Genomic DNA, 15,505 nt, shown 5'->3' with positions numbered 1-15,505 from the left:
GTTTATTTAAAATGTATTACAACTCGGGTTGCTAAAAAAACATATACAAATGTAACCAAAGAAAACACAGCGGTGTATGCTAAAAAAAAAATGTGTTGGCACTGACGCACGAGCACAAACAAAATGAAACTTGCCACCTTCATCGTTAACGCTGCTTTAGGGGTGCAACATCCATCGTTGGGCAGTGGTTTCGGCAATGGGGACATTCTCTCCACTGGCAAGTGGAATTCGGCGATTCTCTAAAAATGTTAGCCTTTTGCATTATTCTGCAAGAAAGGCAGTGCTCGTGATGAAGGTGGTGAGAGTTTCTGTATATATATACATTGTAAAAATATATATTCTATTTCAATCTTATAATGAAAAGTGCTGTGAGGAGTAGGTACGTTATAAAATGTCAGCTCAGGCAAGCGCTCAGTAAGGAGACGGTGGCACGTTGCGGGGATTCTCCGTGCCGTCTCTTCTGTACCCATCGCGTTGCCTATAGAACAGCGCCTTTGGCGGGTGTTGATGGGACACGGGTGTTGATGGGACACGGGTGTTGATGGGACACGGGTGTTGATGGGACACGGGTGTTGATGGGACACGGGTGTTGCTTTGCCACCCGGGGGTGATGTGGCTCTGTCTGCTCGCAAGGGGCACTGGCATCGTCCGCACGCTGGGCTGTAATTGGGTGAGACGGAGTGGAGTAATTTAGCGTGAAGAGATCGCTTGTTCCGTGGTCACGTATAAAGGAGCCGGGGCCGGCGGGCGGGGGGGCAGAAATTTGATCGCGAGTGGCTCGGACAATAAAACGTGGCGCTATTTCCTTTATGGGTTTAGGAGGTAGAGAAGAATGAGATTAACGTGTGAGCATGTCTGTACGTGTGGTGCGTATGTATGTGCGGAGCGGTAGTGTAGTGGTTAGCTCGCTGCGTTGCAAACCCGGTGACCCGAGTTTGATTCCCGCTCACAGTGGCCAACACCAGTGACGATTATCTGAACCGGTCCTGGACATCCCCTAGGTCGACTAAGCCTCAAATGAATATCCTGTTGCGGTGTGTAAATATCGCCACTGGGGAGACAAAGGGGGTCGGGCGTGGTGCTGGCCACCCACCCCCTCGCGTACCGTTCCGGCCTTCATAGGTGCTCGCTAACAGTACTTGCCATAACAGTCTGTTAAGGCTATATGGGGAATCTTTGTCTTTTGTATGTGTGGGAGCGGTGGCGCAGCGATTAGCGCGCTTGTGCTACAAACCGTTCAATTGCCGGAAACCGCCATCGCCACCATTGACGATTATCTGAAATAGTCCTGGGTCTTCTTTAGGTCAACTCAGCCTCAAATGAGTACCTGATACGGTGTGTAAACATTGCCACTGGGGAGACAAATGTGGCCGGGCGTGGTTGCTGGCCACCCACCCCCTCGTGTGCCGTGCCGGCCTTCATAGGTGCTCGCTAACAGCACTTGCCCTAACAGTCTGTTAAGGTTATAAGGGGGCGGGGTCTTTATCTTTGTGAGTGTTTTTTTCTTTCTGGGAGTGGTGGTATCGTGGTAAGCACACTGAAATACGATCCCGGCAATCTGGGTTCAATTCCTGGTCATTCACAACATGTGTGCGCAAGTGGCATCCGAAGCTATCCTGGGCCTCCCACCGATGTTTTTTTTCAAAATGAAAATTACTACCTAGGCTTTGTTGTTGGTCTCAAGACTTCCTCGGTCCCGACCATTGCGGTTACTTGCGAACAACAACACTTGTCGCGTGGTCCATGAGGATAAACAAGGGGAGGGGGTCGTCGTGCTTACGTGGCTGTGAATGTGTGTACTTGGGGAGCGACTGTGCAGTGGTTAGTTATCGCATTGCCCTACGAACCCAGGGTGGATTCCTGGTCACGACCAACATCAGTGGCATATGCTACCTGCCAGTCCTGGGGTTCACCCCGAAGGTCGACTCAGTCTTAAACGAGTATCTGGTGAAGTTATATAAACGTCAACAATATGGAGACAAAAGAGTTGCCAGGCATATTGATAAGCCACGCCCATCGTCTTGTGCGTATGGCTGGCATTAACAGGTGCTCGCTAACAGCATTTACCCCAACAGCCTACAAAGTCTATGGAGGGAGTACGGGGGTAATTAACTTAATCTCTGTGTGTGGTGTGCAGCAGCAGCAGCGCATATACACACTAAAGAAGCAAAATCTAAAACATTGCGTGGACAGATGGTTGTCTCATTATTCATAGCTGTCAACCCCTTATCAGTGCCCCACCTTATTACGGGCCAATTCAGACCTTATTGGTCACCCCGTGCCCCTATAAATCTCAACGTTCAACTGACAAAGTCCCGTCACAAGGGAGAAACACAAACAAATTGATAAAACAAATGTGCCCAAATTGAAACGGCTGTACGCCGTATGGACCTGAACACTCAATTTCCCTGTACAAAAATACCGGTAAACCGTATGGGTTGACAGCTAAGCATTATTTGTCAAATGATAATTAATCTTCTTCTGTTACTGCTGCTGCTGCTGCCACTGTCTTCATCGAGTTAATAAAATGTTACGTTTCAGTACATTCCTGCTAAAATGATAACCCCCCCCCCGCCCTCCCCCTTGAACATTTCTTCAATACGGTTACAGCGAAAGGGGACTTTGTATTTTCCTGAAGCCAAGAGGGCCCTGCCAGCTTCTTCAACTTTCCGCAGCCTGTTTGCACACGTGACATCTGCTGCTGCCGCCGCCGCCTCCAGGACCGTAGACCGATATGGGCCTCAGGGTCAACGTTCTCGTGACGAGTATTTGGCTCACGTGTTTTGTTTAGAAAAATAACTCACATCGGTGTCTTCTTTCGTTAAAAATGTTTTTTTTATCCTTGAGCAGTAGCTTGGGATGTGCAAGCGGGGGCCACAGTTGAAAGGGGTCAATAGCTCCACGTTTAAAACAAAAAAACTACGAATACAAACAATCTCGCACGACCTTCAACGAACCAAACGGGGATATCGCATTCGTGTTGGGATGATAGTAGCCCTAACAAAATAATGCCAACCTGTGATTTGTATCGGCTCACTTGTACGAATGCGAATATGCGCATTTGGTACAAGCAGCGGGGGGGGCAGCGTAGGTGGGTGTGCGTATGTGTGTGTGTGTGCACGCGTGTGGGGGTAGATGTATGTGTGTGTGGGTGTGCACGCGTGTGGGGGTAGATGTATGTCTGTGTGGGTGTGCACGCGTGTGGGGGTAGATGTATGTGTCTGCATACATTTGCGCGTGTGTCTCTTGGCAGAGAATGTGTTTGGCCCTGGGTCTGGCCGCTCTATCTTTCCTCCCGCGTTAAGGGATCTGACGTGGTGCCAGGATGAGCGATGGGGGCTTGCTTTGTCTTGTTTGCACAGACGGAACCTTCCCTGCACCTCTCTCCTTCCCCCGGCCGTCCTGCCTGCCCCCGGCCCTCATGCCTGCCCTCCTGCCTTACTCCTACCTGCCCCCTACCTGCCTACCTGCTCCCTCCCCTCCTGCCTGCCCCCTCCTCTCCCCTCCTGCCTACCATCATCTGCCCCCTATCCTCCTGAATGCCCCCTACCCTCCTGCCTGCTCCTTCCCCTCCTGCCTGCCATCCTGTCTGCCCTTCCTTTCTGACTGCCCCCTACCCTCCTGACTGCCTACAACCCTCTTAACTGCCCCCATTCCTTCCTGACTGTCTGCAACCCTCCTGACTGCCTCCTACCCTCCTGATTGCCTCTTGCCCTCCTGCCTGCCCCCTGCCCTCTCGTCTGCCCTCCTGTCTGCCCCCTGCACTCCTGTCGGCCCCCTGCCCTCTTGACTGCCCCCCTGCCCTCCTTCCTGCCCACCACGACTGATCAGCAAGGCCAAGCATTGCTCCACTATTTACATTGTCGTAGTGTCCCCACATGGCCCTTGGACGGTTATAGGAGAGCAATGACCGAGGAGTTTGGCAGCCTAGGTAACTGCCCAGTAACAATACGTTACTTTAATGGCACACAACAGCCATTGCATAATCAGTGTAACATTGTTTTATTAAAACATTAGAAATGGGAAAACATTGGCTTTTATTTAATATGCCGCTGTGTAATGGTGTTTATGTGATGAAAAAAGAAGGTATTTTGTTCATCCATCGCTGGATGAAAACTGTTCAAGTTCAAGGATTACCATCTTCGTAATGATAGTTTCTACTGATGAACGAAGACAGGATATCCCGCTCTGGACATCAACACTGACGCTTTTCTCATTCTGGGGGGAGGGCTGGAAACCAGCAGATGTACGGTATCTACAAAGTAACCGTGGTTTACTCACATAAAATTTAATAAAAATTGCAATTCACAGAGAAATGCACTCATTTTAAGAGACTTTGTGTGCAGAATGACATAAATCACATTTCTAGGGATTTATTTTAATTGTCATGTTTAAAATGTTTAATTCAATTAAATAATCCATTGCTGTTTTCTTAATAATGCCATGAATGTAAACGCATCTCTCGTGGCTGCCGGGGGGATATGAACTCAGTACATACAATGCATATGACTTGCAAACGATTGATTCTTACAAATGTGATGTGATACGTGTTTCATTATAGCCCGAAAGTCCTAAAATTTGAGATGGTTGGAAAACCTAGTTCCATGCTGAATTAGTCAACAAAATTTGTATTGTTTTCCTTACAGAATGCAACCAGATATTGCTTTTTAGCTGACAAGAGGCAATGTGAAACTGTGCGCTTGGCTGCAGTGTCCTTAAAGTGCAGATTCAGTAAATGCTGAATCTGAGAATTATATGAGCCTCAGAAAATGCATCGTTTGTAGTGAACTAACTTTGATTCAAATATATATTTGCTGGTTCGTCTAATTAGTTAGTTGCACTAACTATGGAAAATACTTGAACCAGTCATATCTGGTATAGGCTTGAAAATGTGTGTTTGTTTGTTAACGCAATGCTTCCTCTTCAGTTGTAGCGGCTCTCTTGTCTAAAGCGGTGATAGGCCGATGCCACGATCTCGGGATCAGTGACTTTAAACGTTCCTCCAGGAGAGCAGCAGACGGTGCTTCAGACCACATCAAAAACGGGGCTGATTTAGTCGAGTCTCCGGGAGACTGTCCTGTTTGACGCAGTGGCATTCCTGGCTTTAATTACGTGTCTATCACCATGCCAGTCTGAGTAGGATGTGAGCGCTGCTGCTCCACATGGGTTTAATAGAATACTGAAACGAATCATGTTGGGGAGAAGGAGGAGTGAGAGGGGTGGGGGGGGGGTCATGTGGGGGGGATGGGGGTGGTGTTTTTTTGCTTTTTATTTTGTTGTTAAGCCAAAGCGAAACCGAGCTGCGTTTTAGCGGCACTATAAATGTTACGAGGTATCGTTGAGCTTACTTCGCCGAGTTGTGGAGACACGAATGAAGGCACGAGCCCCCCCCCTCCCGCCCGCCTCCTCGCGAAGTTCACGCGCGACTTTGCCTCGTGGCTACCGTGGCGGCGAGAGAGATTGAGACGGCTAAGCGTATGGCGATCATGCCCCCGTGATTATGACCCGCCCAGATCACTCCATGACAGCGCTGCTGCAGAGACGCATTCGGATTTCTCGTATTACTTACTCTTTGGTTCTTTCTACCTACGTGACTTTACCGAAAGAACCAAAGAGTATGGATTCCTGCAGTCACGAAAGCTTCAAATCGTATTACTTAGCTGATTGGCCGCATAGCATGTGAGCGATGTTCATTCCACTTCAGATCACGTGAGCCATCACTGCTGCGCTAGGTGCTTGCGTGCATAAATCCTTCCTCTTGGTCAATCCCCAGGATAAATCAAGATTTCTGATTCTGAATCGCAGACTTCAAACGTTCGCCTTCCCTACCTGTGAGTGCCTTTGTCTCGCTATCAACGCTGCTTCTCATCGCAGCAGCATTGTCGATTTTCTTCTCTGACTGTCCTCTTTGTTGACCCCCAACTGAACGTATCTTTTGATTAAATAAAAAAACATTTCCACTTTCCCGAATCACCATCCCCTCCCACCCATCTCCCGCACTTCGATGTCAAATAAAACCTCTCCTGTTACGTTTGCACGGCAATTTGAGACACATTGAACTGTATTACTCGGAATGTTATGCGTGATCACGGACGTTCGCCTGTCGTTCGCCTGCATGGCCAGTCCATAAATCCACAAGGCCCTCCCTTACGTCATTGCATTCGCTTTCAAAGCGACCGACAACATTTTTGTAAAAAAAATAAAGCTGTCCCCCCACCCCCCCACCCCCGATGATTTCTTGTGCCCTTGGTCCCGAGTGACTTTGCAGGAGACGATGAGACTGGCATTGTTCCATTGCTCGCGTGGCATCGGTGTGTCCCGCGCTTCCTGAAGGCTGAGTTGGTGGCCTCGCTGGCACAGGACAGTCGGTGTGTTTGTTGTGTAGCGAGTTTTTTGCTGTGCGCGCGTGTGATTTCCGCGGGTACAGAATGTGCAAATGTGCGTGTTGTGCCCCGGGGTAGGTCCTTTATAGTCCCACAGGCACGCCTTGCATCGCAATTGGGACCCTGACGTTAAAGGCTGCCTCTCTCGCCGAAGCTTCGCAAAAGCGAACAATGCAACGTGGCTCGAGACGTCGTGCCGTCTCCAGGGCCGAGCGACGAGCATGGCGCTCCGTGCGCATTGAAGATAATAGAGCGTGAGATACACTTGCTCGTAAGACGCAGGCATACATACATTCATTCGAACACACATGCAATGCTAGGCAACAGTTGTGGCGGTTGAGTGTTTGAGCGCTTCATAATTTACGTGAGCGGGCGCGATGGATAGCTCAGTTTACTCTCCCCAGGCAGCAGTGGAAACTCCATGTTTCTATGACAGGAGCCAGTCCTCTCCAGAGAACAACCGCTGCTCATAGTTTAGCGGTTTCCGTGCAATTTTTATACCAAGACACAATGTGCGTGAGTGCAATGTATGATTGGGATTCTATGGCAAATTTTACTTCTCTGGGAATTAATGTTGGAATTTAAAAACTAAAAACATTAAAACTGTTTAGAGCCGGTGGCTATTAGCCGCCAGTGAACACCTTTGATGTAAATAGTGAACGTTTCGTTTCTGGCCTGCATGCGTTTCTGGCTGTTGGGTTTCCTCATTAGCTGTAGCACGTGATATATATACATTTTATTCATATCAATAACCGAGCAACTTAATATGATTTGGTTATTCAAGATTGGTTACATTATCAAGTTGGTGTGCAGCAGTGGTGCAGTGGTTCGCGCACTGTGCTACGAACACAGCGACCTAAGTTCCATTCTTGGCCATAGCTAACATCCGTGGCAAGCGATATGCGAACCAACCCTGGCACGTACCCCCTTCACGAACCCACACTGACCAGAAGAACATTATGTCCGAACAACCTAAATAACTGACATGGTGTGGGGAGACTGTCATCCATCAGTTGATTGATAAAGGGGGTGCAAGTTACATGTGTATCTTATTGTCACATTTATCATACACATTTTATTACATTATAGATTAGAATTCTGTATTGAATTAATCTGAATCGTGAAAATGAGGTCCTTATTGAATTGGCCTTGGCAGGCGGTGTTTAAATAAACACAGCGGGCTGACATTTATGAGGACAATTTAGTGGCCTCAAGAGGCACATTGGCTGCCAATACTGGCTTTGGGCTTATGGAAGGTGATTAGTTTTACCAATTTAAATATGATGCCATTCTGGTGATTCTTAAACACTTCGGTGGATTTTAATGTGCACAGCGAGTGGTCATCACTGGATCGAATGAAGTGAAGTGGCAGATTTATATGATATTTTCTTTCTCTGCGGGATCTTACATTCTGGCATCTCGGAATTGAATCACGAGTAAGCTTCTCAGGTTTTAACCAAATATCTCAATTGTGCCGGCTCAATTAAGGCCTCCAAACTTGAGAGGCTCAACCGGGACACGTGGTGAGCTAACAGCCCCTCTGTCTTTTAGCCCTAGCTATCTTTTACATAACTCTATCGTGGTCCAAGTCCCGCTTATATGGCCTCGCTCTCTGTCGTATTAGCCCCGGTTTGCTGCATGTACATTAGCCATACGAAAAAAGAAGACCGGTCACATGCCACATCTACTTCTCTGCCAATCACACCCACTGGTTCAGTAAACCGTGCCCATTGACCTTTACCATTAGTTCAGTGTGAAGGCAGTACATTTTAAACTTGGAAAAAATCCAGATTTGTAGCAAACGCTTCAGAGGCACCAGGATATCCTATTTGCAATCGGGATTATCCCGGCCAAAATCGGGACGTTTTTTGAGGCCTCGGGCTTAGTGCTGCGACATGAGCATTGGGCCCCCGTGAGCTAACCAAGCGCCACCTCTCTGCCACTCACTGAGTGTTGTTAGCAAAGGTCACGAGGGAGTGCGCAAACACAGGACATTTTGTGCCACCCCCACGGGTAGTGGTGGTGCGCGCAGTCACTTCAGTTCTGGCCGATAAACCTCTTGATGCCCGACCTCATTTAAGTTTGGCAAATACCTCGTAAAATGTTTTATACTACTGGCAGTAAATTCAGTCCAGACATTTATCGGCATGGATGGATGGGGTTTTTTTTTCTTTTCCTGGACACCTGTGCCAGTGGTGATGATGGAGCGTTTGGTGGAACGGGATGAAAGAAGGACACCCTACACGGCAGCGGTGCAATAATATTTGCTGCGGCGTGGTGTAGGCGCTACGGATATTTGTTTCGGAAATCTCGATCAGTTGTCGCGGGATGGTTGGACGGAAAGTCTGTTTATAGCCAACCTAGCTGGCAGATTAGCATCTGAAACGGAAAAACGTTTCAAAAATAATTCCACGGGTGCATTTACATGAACTGATAGGTAAATATGTGAACTTTTGACTTGACCACCTACTCCCCCCCCCCCACGTCATAATTCCATCAATCGTTATGAATTGGGGTCACGATTCAATTCAAGAATTGCAAGTGATTTCTTTTTGCCTAATTTTTGTCATCGCGTTTGTATTGTTTCTCTTTTAGTACTGTCTCATAGTTGTTTCATTGCTCGAAAGTTGCAGTATATGCTAAACAATCTGACATGCAATGGTTACATACGCGTGCCAATGAGCTTAAGAATCCATTTCAATACGTGGCTTTACAAATATGCTATTCACATGTTGTTCTGCAGCTTGGGACAACAACATAATAAGACTGACAAAATAAATGCAGTCACACAACCATCACCTAAAAAGTTAAGCAAGTAAACATCGTGACGTGTTTTATTCCCTTAATGATTACCCGTCAGTGTTGTGCCCTCCTGCTAACCTCAACAATTTGCACAGATGTCTGAGGGTTGAGGCATGGCTGCCCTTGAGTGAGTTCTCTCTCCGCCTCTTTGCTCTTAAGCACTTGGAGGGCTGGCCTGCCCATCTGTGCCGCCACTGTAAATCGACAAGGAACACGTTTTGGTGTTCCTCCCTCCCTCCCATCCCCATCTCTCTCTCTGGACCCCTCAACAACAGCCAGGGATGCAGACACTGTGAGCATTATTGGCAGTCTGGCCGGACTTCTAAACTTGAGTGACACCCCCACATTTTTGGATAAAAATTTGAATATTTTTGAGCCTGTGATTTTTTTTCTCCCTTCAAAAAAAATCGTTGTGTTTTTTGCATTATGCCGATGATGGATCCTTTAAATGCACAGTATCCTAGGAACAGTAGGCTCGGTCCCAAGTCAGTAGCAAGTACAGTAGTAGTGTAGGTTATATACTTATAATTAAAGTGCAGTATTAAACTCCTCTTATGAATCATGTTTTGTAATCTCACCAATAACCACCGGGAACCATCATTCGCTTGTAGCAAGCACACCCCCAACTTCAAAAGTGTGGCTGTACCCTCAGACCTACACTGCCATTGTTTTCCAGAGAAGGGGGGCGGGCGGATACTGCCCTCTGTGCTGGCACAATAATCAACCAAGCCTATCGGAACTTCCTCCACACCCTCGCCCCTCTGCCCCCACCACCACCGCCAGCCTGATTATCTTGCTCTTAGTCCCCAGGCATGTTTCATTTCCACATCACCTTTCCACAGCACCGTACGTAGCCAATAGTGCCAATCGGAGATGCTTGGGGAAGGACAACAAAACTAAACCCAAAAGCGATTATAAAGAAAATTAGTCATTCAATCTCGATTTTAAAAGTGCATAGCTCCGGTCGTTTCCTAATTTCGGAAGGAGGAGCGTTCCAGACGGCGGCAAGGAGCGCATCTGAAATCTCTTGATGCGGTGACCACCATCCTTGTTCGATGGCCAGCCAAAAGCCGCTGCTGCGAGGCTGACCGGAGTTCGTGTGATGGTGCCTAGAGGGCCCACCCTTCTGCGATCATGCAAAGTCAATGTTGGATTTGTGACAAAGCTTCTTCACTCTTAAAATTGCGTAATAAATAAACATATATATTAAAAACACCTGTTGTCCTTAGCATTGTAGTTTAACAGGTTATTTCTGGAAAATCATCCCATTAAGTGTGTCAGAGTATAGGTGTTAGTTGTGTCATGTAAGATGAAGGAAATACCACAGACCATTTAAGATACACATGAACAGGAGATGATAAAGGCTGACAAACAACATTGTTACCGAAATTTTTTTTATGTATTTATTCCGAAATGTTTCTTCAACGTCAAAACTTGAGAGAAATCCCAGCATGCATTGCATGTTAAAATTACTTCACCATTCTTAGGCATATATTCTAAATATTCACTTGCTCAAGAGTTGGTGTCATATAATTACTGCTTGTCACAAAGACTACCGATAATTAGTTTCACCTTTTTGAACACATGCCGAAGGCCTCACACAAGAATGCTCTCCTCATCAAATGGCTCTAAACTATTCCAACTTTATTCTGCCAGGACCAGCTGACTGACCCCTCAAACATTACACCCCACCCTCTCACATATCTGGGTCCAATAAACACAGCGGGTGTCATGGGCCACAGCTGACTTTCCAGAGGCATTTAACGGTCTGAAAACAACACTTCCAGACATATTTTGGCCCGATAAATAATACAAATATTATGCTTCCCTACGGCAGCCGAAAGGGACTGGGTGTGTTCCGCCGTTACTATCTTGTGAGGTCGAAGCGCTTGGTTTCGCCACTGTCCTCTGGAGGTGTCTGTCCAAAGAAACAGTCCAAATGCGTATGTGAAATGACACAAGATGGCAGTACTGGCCATGTGACTCCACCTCAGTTAATCAGTCAATCGCAATTTAAAACAGTGTGAGCAATGTTGAGGTAATTTGTCTTTTTTTAAAGGAGGTAAAATGTACATGCTGTCATTTCGCAAGACGCTCTGCGCTCACAGCCTTGCGCTGATCGTTCATGTGTAAGGTTGATAGAATTTCTGAGGGATTTACTTTCAAATAATACATTCTTGTTTCGTTTAACACCATAAAATAATACCAAGCGCTTATATCAATAAGCAGTATTTTCTACTCAAATATTATTCTGCCTTTCTTTCAACGATCTTTCCCCCAAGTTCCCAATATAACTGTGTTCTTTTGACTCATGAACAGCAAAGTAATCATTTACGTCTCTTGTAACCGATGTGAATTCTGATGAATGACAATTACACACGATGTTCGTTTTCCTGACACTTTTGTATTAAATAAAAACAGCGCCTGGCACCCAATTGGAGAAGTAACCCGTCCCATCGTTTACAAATCCATCACCTGATTTCAACAACGTGAAAGTTTGTTGTGAGGCTGCTATTATGCGAGTTTGTGAAATAAACATTTAGTGGCGTCGTTCTCTAAATAAGGATACAGGTTCTCCTCTCGCACGTTCAGTGTCTGCTGTTTGCAAAGCCAATGGCCAGCACATCCCTTTGGAGGTCGTCAATGCGAAGCTAATGGCCATTAAACTGTCTGCTTGCCATTTGCAATCAGACTTAATGCAATCGCGTAAACTTTTGAACCGCGGAAACTTTCGTCCCATGCAAAAATCAGTCACTTGTAATAAGATCTCATTGCAATCACATCCCTGCCAAAACCTTAATTAGATTACGTTCTGTTACACTGCCTTGTTTATCTCGCTTGTAATGCTCTGGTCCTAATTGAGCAAATCTAAAACTTAAAAATGCGTAATTTGATTCGTTTAATAGATTTGAGCCTTAAGCCTTTTCCCCCTTTGGTCAGAGTGGTGGTTTCAAATCATTATGAAAACATTAATCAGAATTGAAAAGTAACTTAAGAGAAAATAGGATTGACGTGTGAGGACTTCATGTAACACAATGCAGGTGAATTCATGTTTCAGTCAACAATCATGTTTGCCAATCTATTTCATTTCTGAGATATTTTTCATGAAACTGTGTGTAATGCAGGATGCATGTTGTTGTTGTTGTTTGCTAACGTGGCCTTTTTATGCTTCAAAAATTCCCGGAAAGGAGTTGACATATCGGTGGCGAGATATTAACGTCCTCGCCTGGTATACAGGAGGTAGTGGGTTCAATCCAGACCCTGACGTCTGTATCTTTGGAGTTTGCATGTCTCTCCCTGTGGTCGTGTGGATTTTTCTCTGGGTTTTCCGATTTTTCCCATCATATTTAGAATCAACATGCGTTTAAATATTTGTCTGCTATTCACTTACACATGATAAGCCACTGTGTTGAGCTATCATTTGTGGCCAGGTCGCTTCTGAAAAAGAGCTATATAGCTCAGTGGGCCTTACCTGGTAAAGGTAAAAAAAAAATATTGAATAGTTTAGTTTTGAGCAATAAAATCAGATCACGTGCAGGTTCTCAGTCGATTGTTGCATCACAGGATCATGATAGATGGCTGAAATCTTTGAGAATCCTTCATCCATCAATGGATTGAGCATGCCTGATGATGAAATAATAAGCACTGTGTCAACGTTCTTAAAAAGAAAACTGTGATTGGACATACCTAAAATATATTACATTTTAAAAGGAACCCAACACCGTAACTGATCATTTAGACATCAGATACATTTACAGCTACATAAGTGAGTGGTAATTTGTTTTGGAGAAGCTGCATTGAATTGCTCATGATTCACGCTTAGCAACAGTGCAGAAACTGGCCATAATTTAAGAGTGAGACTCATGGAGGCTGGTAACATACAAACATTCAAACCCAGCTTTAATGAACATTTTTCATGAGACAGCCTTGATTGAAAGTGCTAGACTAGGGGCAAGAATTGACCAAGACTTGGCTCTGCATTGAGGCGGAACGCACGAGACCTTAACCAGAGCAACGATGACGGGTATATGTTAGACTTTAAACCACTTGCTAACGAGATGTTTATTATCGTTAAACGTGCGCCGTAATTGGGTTTGTTAAGCTTGGAGCGCACGTGTTATTTTTGGTCATCAGCGTCGAAGGGCGCCGCCGAGACGGGAGATTGTTGCTTATAGTAACGCAAGCCACAGCAGAATGCTAACACGTTTTGATAAATATTTTAATGTTTACATCTCGTGAGGCAGTCTACTTGTTTATCGCGCATTCTGGCCTTGGGGCAGAGCAGCAACTGAGTCTAAACACCCACCACGGCATTTGAACTGTCGGAGTTGTTGGCAGCAGGGAAGAATTTCCTTAGGCCCTGCAGGCATTGTGGCCTGTGGGTGCCCAGTCTGGCTGTTGTCGGAGATTAAGGAGACGGTCGGCCAATTGGTTGTCTGCCCGAATCAGATTGGCCGTTCGAGACAGCCAGCATGAACGCCATGCAAATCCCGGAGATTACGGAGATTGAACCACAACACTTCAACATCTCACGCTTCTCTCAATGTCAGCATTGTGATTGAATATCCCGCACTGCATCACATGCTTATCACGAATATATATAGTCTTGTATGTATATGTATAAGGCGGCGGGGGGGGGTTGACGCAGTGGTTAGCACATTGCCCTTTGGACCTGGTGACTTGAGTTTGATTTCCAGCCATGGCTAACATCAGTGGAGAGTTGTATCGGAACTGGTACATTACCAAACTGCACTGACCGGCGTAGTGAAGTATAACCAAACAACCCCTTGACTGACATGGCAGTGTGCTGACAAAATTCTGTAAATTATTAAATTATAATATAGAAAACGGTTATATTTCTTGTTCCACGGAATGGTGTGTTCCATTTTTATTTATTTATACAAATTAAAACAATGTGCAGACAATATGCTGATATCACCTCCAGACTAATGGAGGAAACTAAATAAATGACAAGCAATACAAGTGGGACGGTATTTGAGAGAGTGAGAAAAAGAGCCGAATCATCATTCCATAGTCGTGACGATTCACAGAATCGCTCGCCGTTGTGGGGTAGGGGTGCATCGTTACATGCACGAGGATTGGTGTTTGCCCACGTGTGTATTCCTACAGCAGCGTTTTCCGACCGCAGTGTTCGCGATGGTACTATAAGGTCCGCCTTTTCGTGAATACCAATTCCCCATCTTTTACTGTTTGTATGTTGAATTTATTTCATACCGTACATAGCCAACCGCGCGAATGGGAGGTGCAGGGGAAAGACAACAAACTAAACACAAGAAAAGCAGTTCTATAGTTCTGAGCTTTCATTGCAGATTCAAAAGTGCATAGCTCCAGCGGTTTCCTAATATCGGAAGGGAGAGCGTTCCAGACGGCCTCAGAAACATATCTGAAAGTGCGCGATGCAGTGTCCATCTTAGTACACAGTGACCATCTAAAACAGGGTTGTCGGTCCTTTGTCAGGACATACACGTCTGTGTAAGGTCCGCCTTTTCGTTGGTGTTTGCCCACGTGTGTATTCCTACAGCAGCGTTTTCCGTCCGCAGTGTTCGCGATGGTACACGTCTTTGGAGATTAAGGAGACGGTCAGCCAATTGGTTGTCTGCCCGAATCAGATTGGCCGTTCGAGACACGTCTGTGGTACACGTCTGTGCATGACCTTTGTCAGGTCATACACGTCTGTGTGTGACCTTTGTCAGGTCATACTCGTCTGTGCATGACCTTGGTCAGGTCATACTCGTCTGTGCATGACCTTTGTCAGGTCATACATGTCTGTGCATGACCTTTGTCAGGTCATACACGTCTGTGTGTGACCTTTGTCAGGTCATACTCGTCTGTGCATGACCTTTGTCAGGTCATACACGTCTGTGCATGACCTTTGTCAGGTCATACACGTCTGTGCATGACCTTTGTCAGGTCATACTCGTCTGTGCATGACCTTTGTCAGGTCATACTCGTCTGTGCATGACCTTTGTCAGGTCATACTCGTCTGTGCATGACCTTTGTCAGGACATACACGTCTGTGTGTGACCTTTGTCAGGTCATACACGTCTCTGCATGACCTTTGTCAGGTCATACTCGTCTGTGTATGACCTTTGTCAGGTCATACACGTCTGTGTGTGACCTTTGTCAGGTCATACACGTCTCTGCATGACCTTTGTCAGGACATACACGTCTGTGTGTGACCTTTGTCAGGTCATACACGTCTCTGCATGACCTTTGTCAGGTCATACTCGTCTGTGTATGACCTTTGTCAGGTCATACACGTCTGTGTGTGACCTTTGTCAGGTCATACACGTCTCTGC

The 15,505-nt window shown here is 46.1% G+C and overlaps 1 protein-coding gene across 7 annotated transcripts in view; it reads left to right on the top strand.

Moving 5' to 3' along the window:
• Positions 1 to 15,505, top strand: part of LOC116938531 (semaphorin-4B-like) — a 185,057-nt gene that overhangs the window by 72,041 nt on the left and 97,511 nt on the right. The window lies entirely within an intron of this gene.

The sequence above is a fragment of the Petromyzon marinus genome, chromosome 1, assembly GCF_048934315.1.
Source record: "Petromyzon marinus isolate PM22_M1 ecotype Great Lakes invasive population chromosome 1, UKy_Petmar_22M1.pri1.0, whole genome shotgun sequence".
Taxonomy (NCBI): domain Eukaryota; kingdom Metazoa; phylum Chordata; class Hyperoartia; order Petromyzontiformes; family Petromyzontidae; genus Petromyzon; species Petromyzon marinus.
The sequence above is the reverse complement of the archived record's forward strand: the minus strand, read 5'-3'. Positions and strand labels throughout refer to the sequence as shown.